Genomic DNA, 12892 nt, shown 5'->3' with positions numbered 1-12892 from the left:
ACCACCATGACAATACTGGACTCTTAACTCTAAGCCGGCCCCAATGAAACATTTTCCTTTATAAGAGCTGCTTTGGTCATGTTGTGTCTACATAGCAATAGAACCCTAACTAGGACACACAGATAGTAATGTTATGGGAAGTGCTAGAAGCTTCAGGAAGAAGTAGGTGACTGGGAAGATGCCTTCACATCTTCAGAGTGGCTCTGACCTTCTCCCTCGCTCTGCTTCTTTTGTAGCATGAGGTGAAGAAACCTCCTCAGCCACGTGTGTCTACTGCCATGATGTTCTGCTTAAGTGTCTGGGCTCAAGAATTCTTGAACTTTACTCTGTTGAAACCATGAGCAAAATAAATACTTTCCCTATTTAAACTCCCTCGAGTGTCCTGTCAGTGACAGACATTCCTACATTCCTATGAGTGTCTCATCAATAAGTTCCATTTAATGTCCACATAACCGCTCCCATTTACTCTTTAGAAACACGAACTTAGAACCAAAGAACCTCAAAATACATATCCATTTATTTTGTTTTATGTCTTTTTCTAAGAAGATATGAACAAATTTTTATTTGCCTCAAATAGGGCACTAAAAATAGAGCAAAAGAGGAGGTGGGAAGAAACCAGGGTGGATAGATGGAAGGAAAACTGCAATCATGATATACTGTTTGATAAAATAATCTATTTTTTAAAAGGGAGGGGGAATGGTTAGCCAAGTTAAAAAAAAAAAAAAAAAAACAGACCAAAGAAACAACACCCAAATGTATCTTGGTATTAGGCTTCCTTACCAGCATGAGTGATGAATTTCATGCATGAGTAGAAGCATCATCAGAAAACCCACTCCAACATGCAGGACACACAACATATGTGACAATTCTTGCTGTATCACTGGGGAGGGCTGCACTGCAGGAAAGAGGATGAAGGGAGGCTGTGTGATGTAAGCAGAGGAAACAGGATGTCTTAGACACTGAGTGGAGCCAGAAAGACCATACAGCCTTTTCCCAAACACATGACTAACAAGTTGGAATGGTTGGTGACAAGACAGTAAAAAGGAAGGTGATCCTGTATCCCTGACAAATAGAAAGAAAGGGCTAAAATCAAAGGCAAGCTGTAAGAGCATCAAGACATTCTTCGAACCAACAGCAATTTGGAACCACAGAACTTAACATTTAATGGTGCTCGGTGTCACAATGGGCCAAGATCATTGTGGCTTCCCAAGATAGGAAATGCCATAGACTAAAAATTTAAATGAAACACTTTACCTTTTGTCAACCAATCTCATCCTACACGTAGAAAAACAAAAAGTCCACTTCAGTTTTTGAGAGGGGCTAAGAATTAAGAAGGACATGGGGCATGGTTGAGAATGGTAGCCATGTTAACATTTTTTGTCATGATAAACTTTGCATTAAAAATTGGTAAAAGCCTATTAGCTGCCAAAAGGAAGTAGAGACAATTTCCTTTAAAGATGTCTCAAAACCAAAAGACTAATTTACATGAAAAGATGTAGTGAAAAGTCCATTCATAAAATATTTATTCCACCTCCATGAACTTTAATTCATGCATTCTTAACAATTATGCTTGGGTTGTTCATGAAGATTTCATGAGACATTAAAACATAGTGAGCCATCATCTCAACCAACTGGGGGATTCTAACAAACATGGTATCTTTCTAACATTCAGCCATGGACAAGCTACAAGAAGAGAAAGGTCGTACTAGGTAGGCCAACGTATGACAACCTTATTTAGAAGTTGGAGCAGAAACTACCACGCTAAGCCTGGTAACTCTTGCTTTTTAAAGCCTGGTTTGAAAGCTTCAACTTAGAGACTCGGAGCTTAGGTGCCACTGCAAACGACCACAGCGAGAGCCATGTATCACTCATTAGGCGAGAGCCATGTGACTAAGTTTTATAGCTGACATTCAGAAGTCAGCCGCAACAGTCATCAGATACCAGGCCATAGAACACTGCTAATATAATGTGCACAGGTGGCAGATGGAACCTGCAGACTTTGAGCATGCTGGGGGAAATCAGCCACACGTTTCAGACGTTATCCATTACTGATCATCCTTATTCCTGTGTGTGGACTTACAACGTTCCCTCATTATCAGAGGACAGCAGAGCAGCTCTCTGTTCCTTCTGACTCACACCACATACAGACAAGACTGCTGCTAATGATCACCGTCTCTGGATCACCCGGCATGCCAGGTGCTGTCAGGAACATGTCACAGGTTACCTCACTTACATCGTATAATGTTATTTGAAGTAGGAGCTGATCATTTTCTTTTCAAAGACAATCAAATTGAGACACAGGGAGTTTTTTTTTTTTTTTCCCTAAAGTTCACAGACTAGTGAGGTTGTCTAGCTAGTAATGGGAGGAGAAAGATCCTGATACCTCTGTCTAGCTTTCATTTTCAGCCTGACACCAACATTGCCTTAACTCCATTTTCTGCTCCTTGGCACCTCCGATGATTTGTGAGAAGATCCATCTTTATGCTTTTTTAAAGTATGTATTGTATGTCCATAGATGTATTTGCACTGTATATAAATGTTTTCTCTTTTAATTCAAAGAAATCAATATATTTTATAAAACTTGTAACAATATTAAGGTTAGTACTGAAACAAAACAATTGTTTATAGTAATATTTGAAAATTAAATCAAATGAATTATTTAGTGGGAAGCAACAACCATCACACTTACATAAGATAATATAATTTCAATAGGTTTATATGTATCAGAGAATTTTATTCTAATCTGCTTTTTTTGACCTCACACATGGATTCTTTACATATAACAACTATTCCTTAAGTAACTGACGATTCAGAGCATTTCTGAAAAAACAGAAGCAGAGGAACCAGTTTGAAAATCCTTTTCTGCATATATTACTGCTCAACTTCAAAACTAGATAAAGATTATAAACGGATCTACATATGGTATCCTCTAAAAACATTCATACAAAATAAGCTCGGCACCAGCATTTGAACCATCTACTAATGGAAATTCTATAAATCATGAACATAGTTATTTTGTGTGTGCAGGACTGGATTTCCATTTTACAACAACCAATATTTTAATACAAAACTTTCTTCTTTTTTTATTTTATTTTATGTATATGAGTGCACTGTCACTGTCTTCAGATACATCAGAGTACAGCATCAGATCCTATTACAAATGGTTGTGAGCCACCATGTGGTTGCTGGGAAATGAACTCAGGACCCCTGGAAGAACAGACAGTTCTCTTAACCACTGAGCCATCTTTCCAGCCCTACAGTACTTTCTTTTATCATTTTTGCTCATCACATACTGAAAATACTTGGCAGAGCCATTATGTAAGGAAATGAATGCTTAGAAACGTTTTTCTATGAATATATTTTGATCATATTCTTTCCCCTCCTCAAGATCCTCCCAGCTCCCTACACACCCAACTTTATGTGACCTGTTCCAAACAAACAAAAACAAACCAAAAACGCAAAGTTAAAACAAACAAAAAAGAGAAAAACTGGTTAGACAAAAATACCAAAAGAAAAAGCACACACACACAGGACCAAAAGAAACCAAACAAAATAGAATCTTGTGTGTGTTGGTCAACTGCTCTTGGGCATGTGTTGATTGATGTAGCCAGTGACACTTCATTGGAGAAACTTGGTTTTCCCATTCCCAGCAGGTATCAATTATATACAGTTTCTTGGTTAGGGCTGGGGCTTTGTGTTCACTCTCATTCTCAGCAGTGGGATCTTATCTGGCTTCAACCTGTGCAGGTCTTCAGCACGCTGTCCCAGTCCTGGGAGTTCCTTTGTGTACCAATCCTGTTGTGTCTGGAAGACACTGTTTCCTTGGAGTCATCCACAACCTTAGGCTCCAAGGATCTTTCTGCCTCCTGTTCTGCAAAGATCCCTGCGCCTTGAGGGGATGGGTATGATGGAGGTAGCTCATCCAGGACTGAATGCTCCAAAGTCACTCACTGGCTGCACATTGTTGTGCAGACCTATTGTTGTGGGTCTCTGTGGTAGTTCCAAACTACTGCAAGAAGCTTGATAAGCAGTGAGTGAAACACTGATCTACGGATATAGCAATATGCTATTAGGAGTCATTTTTAATAAATATTTTATGCTTACAAAATTATATATAAAATTCATAATTATATTCTTATTCTTGCTATTGAAAGTAAAAATATTTCTCTCAGTATCCTGAGCCCCTAGATAAGTGGTTCTCAACCTTTCTAATGCTTTCTCTCTCTCTCTCTCTCTCTCTCTCTCTCTATATATATATATATATATATATATATATATATATATATAAATGTGTGTGTATATATGTGTATATATATGTCTATATATACATATATATGTCTATATGTATATATAGACATATATATCTTTTATTTCATTATCATTTCATAAGTGTAATTTTGTTACTGTTATGAATCATAATGTTAATATCTGTGTTTTCTTATAGTCTTAGGTGACCCCTATTTTCATATTCACCCTCAAAGGGGTTGCAGCCCACAGGCTGGGAACCATTGCTCTAGATGGACTTGTTGGGATGGGATTCTGAAAAGCAGCTTCAGATCCTTGTCCTTATCCTAAGAATAGACTTCCCTCCTGAAGACACAGGGCATTATCTCAACCACATTCCAAATTCACAGTCCAAAGTAGAAAGTAGTGTCAGGCCTAAGCACACCCACCAGAGGATTTGGCACAAGACTAAGTTAAAGAGGCACAAGATGCAATGGGCATGGATGATCTATAGCATTCCCCTTTGGGACAAAGCATCACCTCATCAAGATGCTTGAGAGTGTATGCCCTCATATGTAGAATAAGTGAATATGAAGACAAATAGCATGGTATTAGGAAGTTGTTGCTGTCACCAGTAAAAGGAAGAAAATGAGCATCAAACCCAGCCATGTCACGCCATCAAATACTTATGACTTAACTAAAACAATATATTTTCACATCTCTTTAAGGACTTCACAAAATCAAACACTCCCATTCTAACACCCCACAAAAGAACAAACAAAAAAAATAAAACAAAAAGGGGTACAGTTGGAAGGCAGAACAACCGTTAAGAGAACGAGCTGCTCTCACAAAAGACCTAGGTTCAGTTTCCAGGACACACAGGGCAGCTCACTACTGTCTGTGACACTAGTTTCAGGGGCTCTCAGATGGTGTCCTCTGGCCTCAGTGAGCACCAGATAGGCACACAGTGCACATACATACATGGAGGAAAACTCATACACACAACTTCAATGCATCTTTCTCAAAAATTAGTACCTGGTAAAGGTTAACTACATAGCAGCCAAATGACTGGATTTTTGGCACAGCCTCTAAGTACACTTAATGTGTACTGAATAAGCCTCACTTATTTAGTAACCTTTCGGCAGACTCACCCTCAATCTAGCAATGTCTTTATATTCTTTTCACTAGATGCTAAGAACAAAAATTACATCTGGGTAAGAGGAGAGTGGTGAGTTACTCTATACCAGTCTCTAATTACTAGTCATTGTTAATATGGGAGAGGATTAAGTAGTGACTATTAGAATAGTTACTGTGCTTAGAAGGAATGTCACAGATCCAGTCAGTTGGTTGTAATATAGCTCAAATGACCCAGTAATCAAAGATAAAATTTATAGTCAGTTCACCAAGTTATATGCTCTATGACCAGAAAAAAAGCTAGTCTTAACTGGTATCTAGTCAGAGATATCTGCCTTTACTTCTGTCAGGTTGTGGTCTGAAAACTGCAAGGAGATGGGTCCTGCTGGTCTACAAGTTCGTGTGTTAAAAGAAATGGTCATGCTTTTTATATTCTGGGGCTCAGATCACCCCTTGGCCTTCTCAGATCCTCACGAGTCCTGGGAAATCTTGCTTCATGTGATCTTCATGGAATAAAGTATGTATGGTCTTAACTTTGGTTGCAGTCTCAAGCACTGCTACCAATATTCAAATGTCCCTGGAGGTTTCTCAGTTCAAGACAACTGTGGAACTGGTAACAGCACCAGTGCTGATAGGAATATTGATGGATGGCAGCATCTATGCAGGTGACATCATGTCTTCCATACAGTCAACAGCTATGGCAATAGCTTAGGTGGCCTTCCTGGGCTCCATGAGTTCAGGGGAGGGTAAAGCTCTCTCAGCTAATAGAGGCTAAGAGGGATTATTTGTCTGCCAATGTCAGCCGCCCCTCTAGATTCATCTATAAATAAACATGGCTAATTAGGTATATGGAAAGTGATTGAAGTGCTGTAATAGCAGGTGGAGAAAAAACAAGAGAGGTTTTCAATTACCATTTGTGAGACACCATTTTCTTCTTAGGGTGCAGTAACCTGAGGGAGCGTAAGCTGAGTAATTTCCAAGTCTGGAACACATTTGGTGACTACCCAGTTGACAAAGGAAAACAAGGCTTATCATATGTGTATACGGCTTTACTTTTTTGGAAAGAAGAACTTTTTATAAAATATATCCCAAAATTCTATGATTTATTTATTTTGTTTTTCAACTTTTGACAATTTTTTTTGATATTTTATAGTTTTAAAAAGTCTAGACATGCTTAGATTTTTTTCATGTGGAAATACAAGCATTTAAACATGTGGCATGTTACATAGGTTATGGCAACATCATTATTTACTAACACAAACTTACCTTACAACAGATGGAGAAAATAAAGCTAACCATCTTTTAAAATTCAAAAAAGAAATTATGACCAGTGAAATGGGTCAGTAGGTGAAAGCTCTTGTTGTCAGGTTTGGAGACCTAAATTTAGTTCGCAGAACCCACGTTCTGAGAATTTGGAGGGAGCAAAGCAACATCAGAAAGCAGTTCTCTGATTCCAGATGCACACTGCAGCATGCACGGCCCCACACATATCATGTACACAGGCACAATAGCTATACAATACAATCTCTAAAATTCCAAATAAAATCTGAAACTAAATATCAATCTGAGGGGTAGGAAATTTAATCTCAGTTATACTTGGGGAATAAATATGTCCTGGGAAGACTTTGCAATTCAAAATAAGTTCTGAATAATCCAAAAGGTCTGGTGGGACAGCTTGCCTCGGGTATAAGAGTAAGAGCATGCGTTTTTTTGTCATTAAAACAATAATAGCACTGATTTCAAAAGGGATGTGTTTAATATTTATTTATTTTATTTATTTGTGTGTGTGTGTGTGTGAGTTTGTGTGTGTGTCTATCTGTATGTTAAGAGAGACCAGAAAAGGGACCCAGATGTCTTCTTCTCTCACTCTTTGCCTCTTCCTTTGAGAAAGAGGCTCCCTTAAACTTAAGGCTTGTATTTTCTCAGGCTGAAAACCAGCAAGCCCTACCTATCTTCCTGTGTCCATCTCTCAGAGCTGGGGTTGTAACTTTAATTTTTTAAAATCCCATTTTTTAAAAAGATTTATTTGTTTTTTACTTATATGAGTACACTGTAGCTGTCTTCAGACACACTAGAAGAGTGCATCAGAGCCCATTACAGATGGTTGTGAGCCACCATGTGGTTGCTGGGAATTGAACTCAGGACCTCTAGCAGAGCAGTCAGTGCTCTTAACCACTGAGCCATCTTTCCAGCCCGCTAAAATCCTATTTTTAAGGATGGTTTTTAAATGCGTTACCCTCCCTTTTAGCCCACCACCCACCAGAGGCAGTGAGAAAGAAAGGATTTGGGGATGGGGGTGGGGGAAGTGGACCGGTTTAGAAAGATTTTTTGGAACCCCTCTGTGTTGTCTGGAAATGAGCAGTTCAGTTCACAGGTTAGCAATGACAGCTTGATTCACTGCAAACACCTTAAGGATACATCAGCAATCCAGGTTGGTAGAGTAAGGATAGCAAATCAGCAGTGGTGGCACTAGCTAACAGAGACAGCCAGGCCTTGGCCTCAGTACTAGCCAGCAGGAGAGACCAGGAGCAATGCCAGGAGAAGTTCTCAGCTGTGTCTCTCAGGGGTGAAGATCAGTGAAGACTCAGAGCTACAAGCACTGAACAGCTAGTTTTATAAGCAAGCCTGGCTCAGTCCCTGTCACTGTCCCTCCAGTCCTTTTATACTCTCTCCAAACATCTCATGTCCCATGGGTCACTTGCCTCAGACATGTGTCTGTCTCAGCTGACATCACTCTGCCAACCAGCCCAAGTCTGTGACAGTTGCAAGAAACTGCAGTACGCCACCAGAATTTTTTTTTTTTTTTTTTGGTGCAATTTTCTGTATGGAGTTCAGACAAATGCAGCTCAGCTATGCAATGTAAGGTGGACCAGTACATGTGCATTCTTAGCAAAGAATCCGTCATCACGTGGCCTTGCATGTGTTTGCTTTAGCAGAACATCTCTCGCCTGTGTCTGCTTCAGGGAAATGTTCCTTCACAAGTCTGTCTTAGCCTTTCACACTTGTATCCACTTTAACCAAATGTTTCTTCATGAGTTTGCCCCAGCAAAATACCGTCCAACAGACTTTCAAAAGAACCCTTAAGTTTTTACTTTAGGGGTTATAATTCTGACTTGTCATATGAGTGCTGGTGTCCAGACTCTGGTCCTCCTAACTATGCAGTGAGTTCTCTTAACTGCTGAGTGATACTTCCAGCTTCTTGACCCTACTTTGCTTTCTTACTGTGTATAGCTATGTGTGGTGATTGGTTTTGCTAATTAACATTAAATTCTCAATGAGGAATTGTCCTGATGGAGCTGCTCTTTGGGCTAGTTTATGGTAAACTGTCTTGGTTATGTTAACTGATGTGGGAAGACCCAGTCAACTGAGGTTGGTACCATTCCCTAGGTTTGGGTCCTGGACTATATTAGAGTAGAGAAGATGATCTGAGTAGTAGGCATTCATTTCTCTCTGATCTTGACAGTGCATATAATGCAATGTGACTGGCTGCTTTAAGTTCCTGTTACTTTGATTCCTCTGCAATGGTGACTGTGAGTGAAAATAAACCCTTTCCCCCTAAGTTGCTTTATGTCAAGATGTTTTATCACAGTAACAGAAATGAAGCTAAGACACCACGTTTCACAGTTTTTAACAGTGTCAATGAAACATATTCTGACTCTCAAAAAAAAATCTTTTATATTTCTAGATGCCAGTACATATGTGAGCCTAAATTAGCACATTTATTATGTATTGTTTAATAACTTTTTCTTCTGCTTGCTCTGTAACTATAAAAACATGTTATTAAATTATTTTCTTAATCTTCCCTATTCTACACTCCACAGATCAATTATATGTATTTATTTAGCAATAAACTATGAAATACTAAAAATTGTTTAAATGAAGTTCTGTGTTATTACATATACTTTCATTTAAACAGTACCAAAGAATGAATGCTAATACATTGATTATCTATGTTATACTTAGATATAAGAGCTTTAGTTACCTTGATTTATTAATTCTCTATGGCACTTTGGAATCTTATTCTTGTTTAAAATGAAAAACTATGCACCAGAGTGCAAATTGAAATGTATAACATTCCTCTTTAGTCTGTGCATTTTAGTTCATGTGTGAAGTAATTGACTTTATTTATATAGTGCATTTTATATTAGATATTTGTATTTGTACTTGGTAATCGTTTGAAAGTTAAGGAGTACATGAAGAGAGCAATCCCTGTTATATGGGTAATTCAAAGAACAGTTTGTCTCAAAGAAGTAAAAGAGTAGAAGGAAAAAAAGATTGGTCTGGTGTCAAGTATACTGACTGTGGCCTTAATTCTGGGTCCCTGTCTTTCACAGATTTTCAATGGATCTTTCATAATCATGGGAATGGCTTCTGTTGCTCCTGAATAATTGAATACTGGCCATCAATACAACAGATTAATTCTGACATATTGGACACCTCTGCTTTGTGCTCTGTGCTTGCTTGGTTGGTTTTGATAGAAGTCTCTGTCTTTATTTGGGGGTTTATTGCTATGAAGAGATACCATGACCAAGGCAACTTTTATAAGGAAAACCATTTAATTGGGGTTGGCTTACAGATTCAGAAGTTTAGTCCATTATCATGGTGAGAAGCATGGCAGCACACAGGCTGTCTTGGGGGAGGAGCTGAGAGTTCTACATCTTGATTCATAGGCAGCAGTAGACTGTGCCTCACTGGGTATAGTTTGAGCATATGTGAGACCTTCAAGCCTGCCTCCACAGTGACACACTTCCTCCAACAAGGCCACACCTACTCCAACAATGCCACACCTCCTAATAGTGTCACTTCATATGGGCCAAGCATTCAAACATGAATTTATGGGGTTCATAGGTATTCAAACCATCATAGTTTCTGAACATAACCCAGGTGCTAGAAAAACCACAATTTTCCAGTGTTCTTTATGGATTGTTAGGAGAAGCTGACTCGAGATGGGGACATGTATTTGGAGTAAGCATCTCTTAACTTTGTTTTCAGATTATAAATATAAAATATAATTTGATAATTAATTTAATTAGCTAGGCTAATTGATGTGTGGAGTGCTGATAATAAAACACTGTGGGTGTTTGAAGAAGAGGTTAGCATTTGAATCTGAGGGGTCAGTAAAGGAGGTTATTTTCCATAGTCCTCATAACACCAGTACAAGAAGCACCCCCTACTATCCACTGAATACCTGGATAAAGAATATGGAGGAAGGCAGATTTCCTCCTGAGCTGGGACATCCCATTCTCCTACCTTGAGCATCATTGCTCCTGGACCTTTGGATATGGGCTAGGATTTCAGCATTGCCTCAACTGGGTTCTCTGGCTTAGGTTTTTGCAGCATTATAGATAGCAATGATGAGACCCTTTCATAATCATGTAAGCCTCAGCAAAGCCTTCATAATAAATATCTTTCTACAATGATTTCTCCTTATATACATATATCTCCAATAAGTTCTTGTTCTCTGGAAAACACCTACTGATATACAGAGCTAGTTTTTTCATGAGTTTTGTGTGTGGTGTGTGTGTATGTGTGTGTGTGTGTGTGTGTGTGTGTGTGTGTGTGCCACGTTAGTTGAGAGTACTGTAGACTTTTATTTTGACGATGATTTTTGTAAGCACAAAGTTATCACGTTGGAGAAGTAAAAATGATTGCATCTGTAGTACTTTTAAAGCACACAAGCATAGCGATATTATATTCCACTTGACTCGCCACTTCTTAATTACAGTTTGGCTTTATTTTTGCGAGATATAACAGTATTCATCTTGATTATATTATTGTTCTGTGGGCTTGTCAGTAAAGTGTGTTATTATGGATAATGTGGGTGATAATGTGTCTTTTAAGATAACAAAACATCACGATTTTATAAGCTAGAATACATCAATTAAGTCACAAAGTTTGACCATGGATGTTTTAACAACTACCCACCCAATTCTCTATAATGTTATGAAAGGTGCTTAACCCACCCTACAGATTACAGATTTTTTGTCTGTCAAAAAGTTTCCCAATTTTTTTTTGAGACAGTTTCCTGTGTAGTTCTCACTGTCCTGGATATCCCTCTGCAGACCGCTCTAGCCTCAGACTCAGAGGTCTGACTGTCTCTGCCTTCCAAGCCCTGGGATGAAGGCGTGTGCCACCATGCCTGGCTTCAGCACATTTGGTTATTAGGACTATCCTTGGTCTTTCATTCAGAACATGCTGGGTCATCAGACAGGGAGCCCAAGGTTTTCTATATGAACACAGAGTACAAGCTGTGGCTTCTCAGAAGTGACCCACTGAGATTCTCTTAGGTCTGCATCATTCAGCAAAGCCGAAGAACCTTCTTATTATAAAATTGCACGCCCTTGTTGATATCCCAAATGCCAAAGTAGCCTTTTATCTCTGACTCCATCCACATCATGCCAGATTAATCATCACAGCCAAGTGGTTCCCCACAGACTGCATCACCCTTCTTGAAAACTACGCTCTGCTCTTCTCAGCGATGCCCCAGGCAGCACATTGTGAACACTCAGTGTTAACTCCCTTGCTTCCCACAACTCACTTCCTGAATAAATAAACAAACAAGTTGACTCCTCTCTGTCTCTGCTAGAATTTCTGTTTTATGGCCAATTCTGAAATCTTACGTTTTGCACTTATTTGTTCCAGTCCTAGAATTCAGCGCCTAGGGAGGAAGTGTCCATCCTTAATTCAGTCTACATAATTCAGGTAGAGACACTGATTTACCTTCCCTGCCTCATACTGCAATGTCATGACCATGCACACAAGTGAAGAATAGGAAATGTCCAGGCAGAAAAATCCCACAGGTTTTCTCATTCTTTACATCTCTTTTGTTTATATTCTTAGTCCTTTCTGGGGGTTTGTTATGTCCTAGCTTTGATACAGCAAACTTTCCTACAGGCAAAATAGGTGATGTTCCTGTGGTGTGTGCATGTGTGCGTGTGCATGTGTGCGTGTGCATGTGTGCGTGTGCATGTGTATGTGTGCATGTGCATGTGTGCGTGTTTTTATATATTTGCTTGTTTATTCACAGCACTAAGGATTGAACCCAAGACCTTGTGCATGCTGGTTTACCACGTTTCCGCTGAGCTTTCCCTGCCCCAGCCCACCAGTCTTTAGCAACCACAGTGGCAGCCCAGGTATGACAACACCATCTCCTCTGCTCTCTGCTCATCACCAACTGAACTCCCCACCCTTATGCTCTGAACAGGAACAACTGAGGTCAGTATACCGCCAACTCTTCCACTCAGCCCAGCTCTAGCTGACTCTTCGTACCCTTACAGGATCTCCCTGAGTCCACAGACCCTTAGAAATTAACAGTTTCGTTTTCAACTGATAAAGCATGGGGATTCCATTTGTTCCTGGGATTACTAATTAAAACTCAAATTTCTTTTCCTCACAGAACCAGTGCAGACAAACCTGGTGAATGGCAAATGGTACTTCTGATGTGTTTGCATCGAGTGCGCTTTGTGTAGGCTGACATGAGGGCCCAGTTACAACTTATAACACGAATGCTGTAAAGTATGTTCCTGTACACTCA

The 12892-nt window shown here is 39.3% G+C and overlaps 1 long non-coding RNA gene across 1 annotated transcript in view; it reads left to right on the top strand.

Annotated features, from left to right (window-relative positions):
• The window catches only part of LOC143435094 (uncharacterized), a 20231-nt gene extending 7339 nt beyond the window's left edge, over positions 1 to 12892 (top strand). The window contains exons 2-3 of the long non-coding RNA XR_013105083.1: positions 12386 to 12491; positions 12755 to 12892. This is a non-coding gene — a long non-coding RNA (uncharacterized LOC143435094). The remainder of the gene's footprint in view (positions 1 to 12385; positions 12492 to 12754) is intronic.

Source organism: Arvicanthis niloticus, chromosome 19 (genome assembly GCF_011762505.2).
Source record: "Arvicanthis niloticus isolate mArvNil1 chromosome 19, mArvNil1.pat.X, whole genome shotgun sequence".
Classification (NCBI taxonomy): domain Eukaryota; kingdom Metazoa; phylum Chordata; class Mammalia; order Rodentia; family Muridae; genus Arvicanthis; species Arvicanthis niloticus.
Note: the sequence above shows the minus strand (reverse complement) of the source record. Positions and strands in the feature narration are given on the sequence as shown.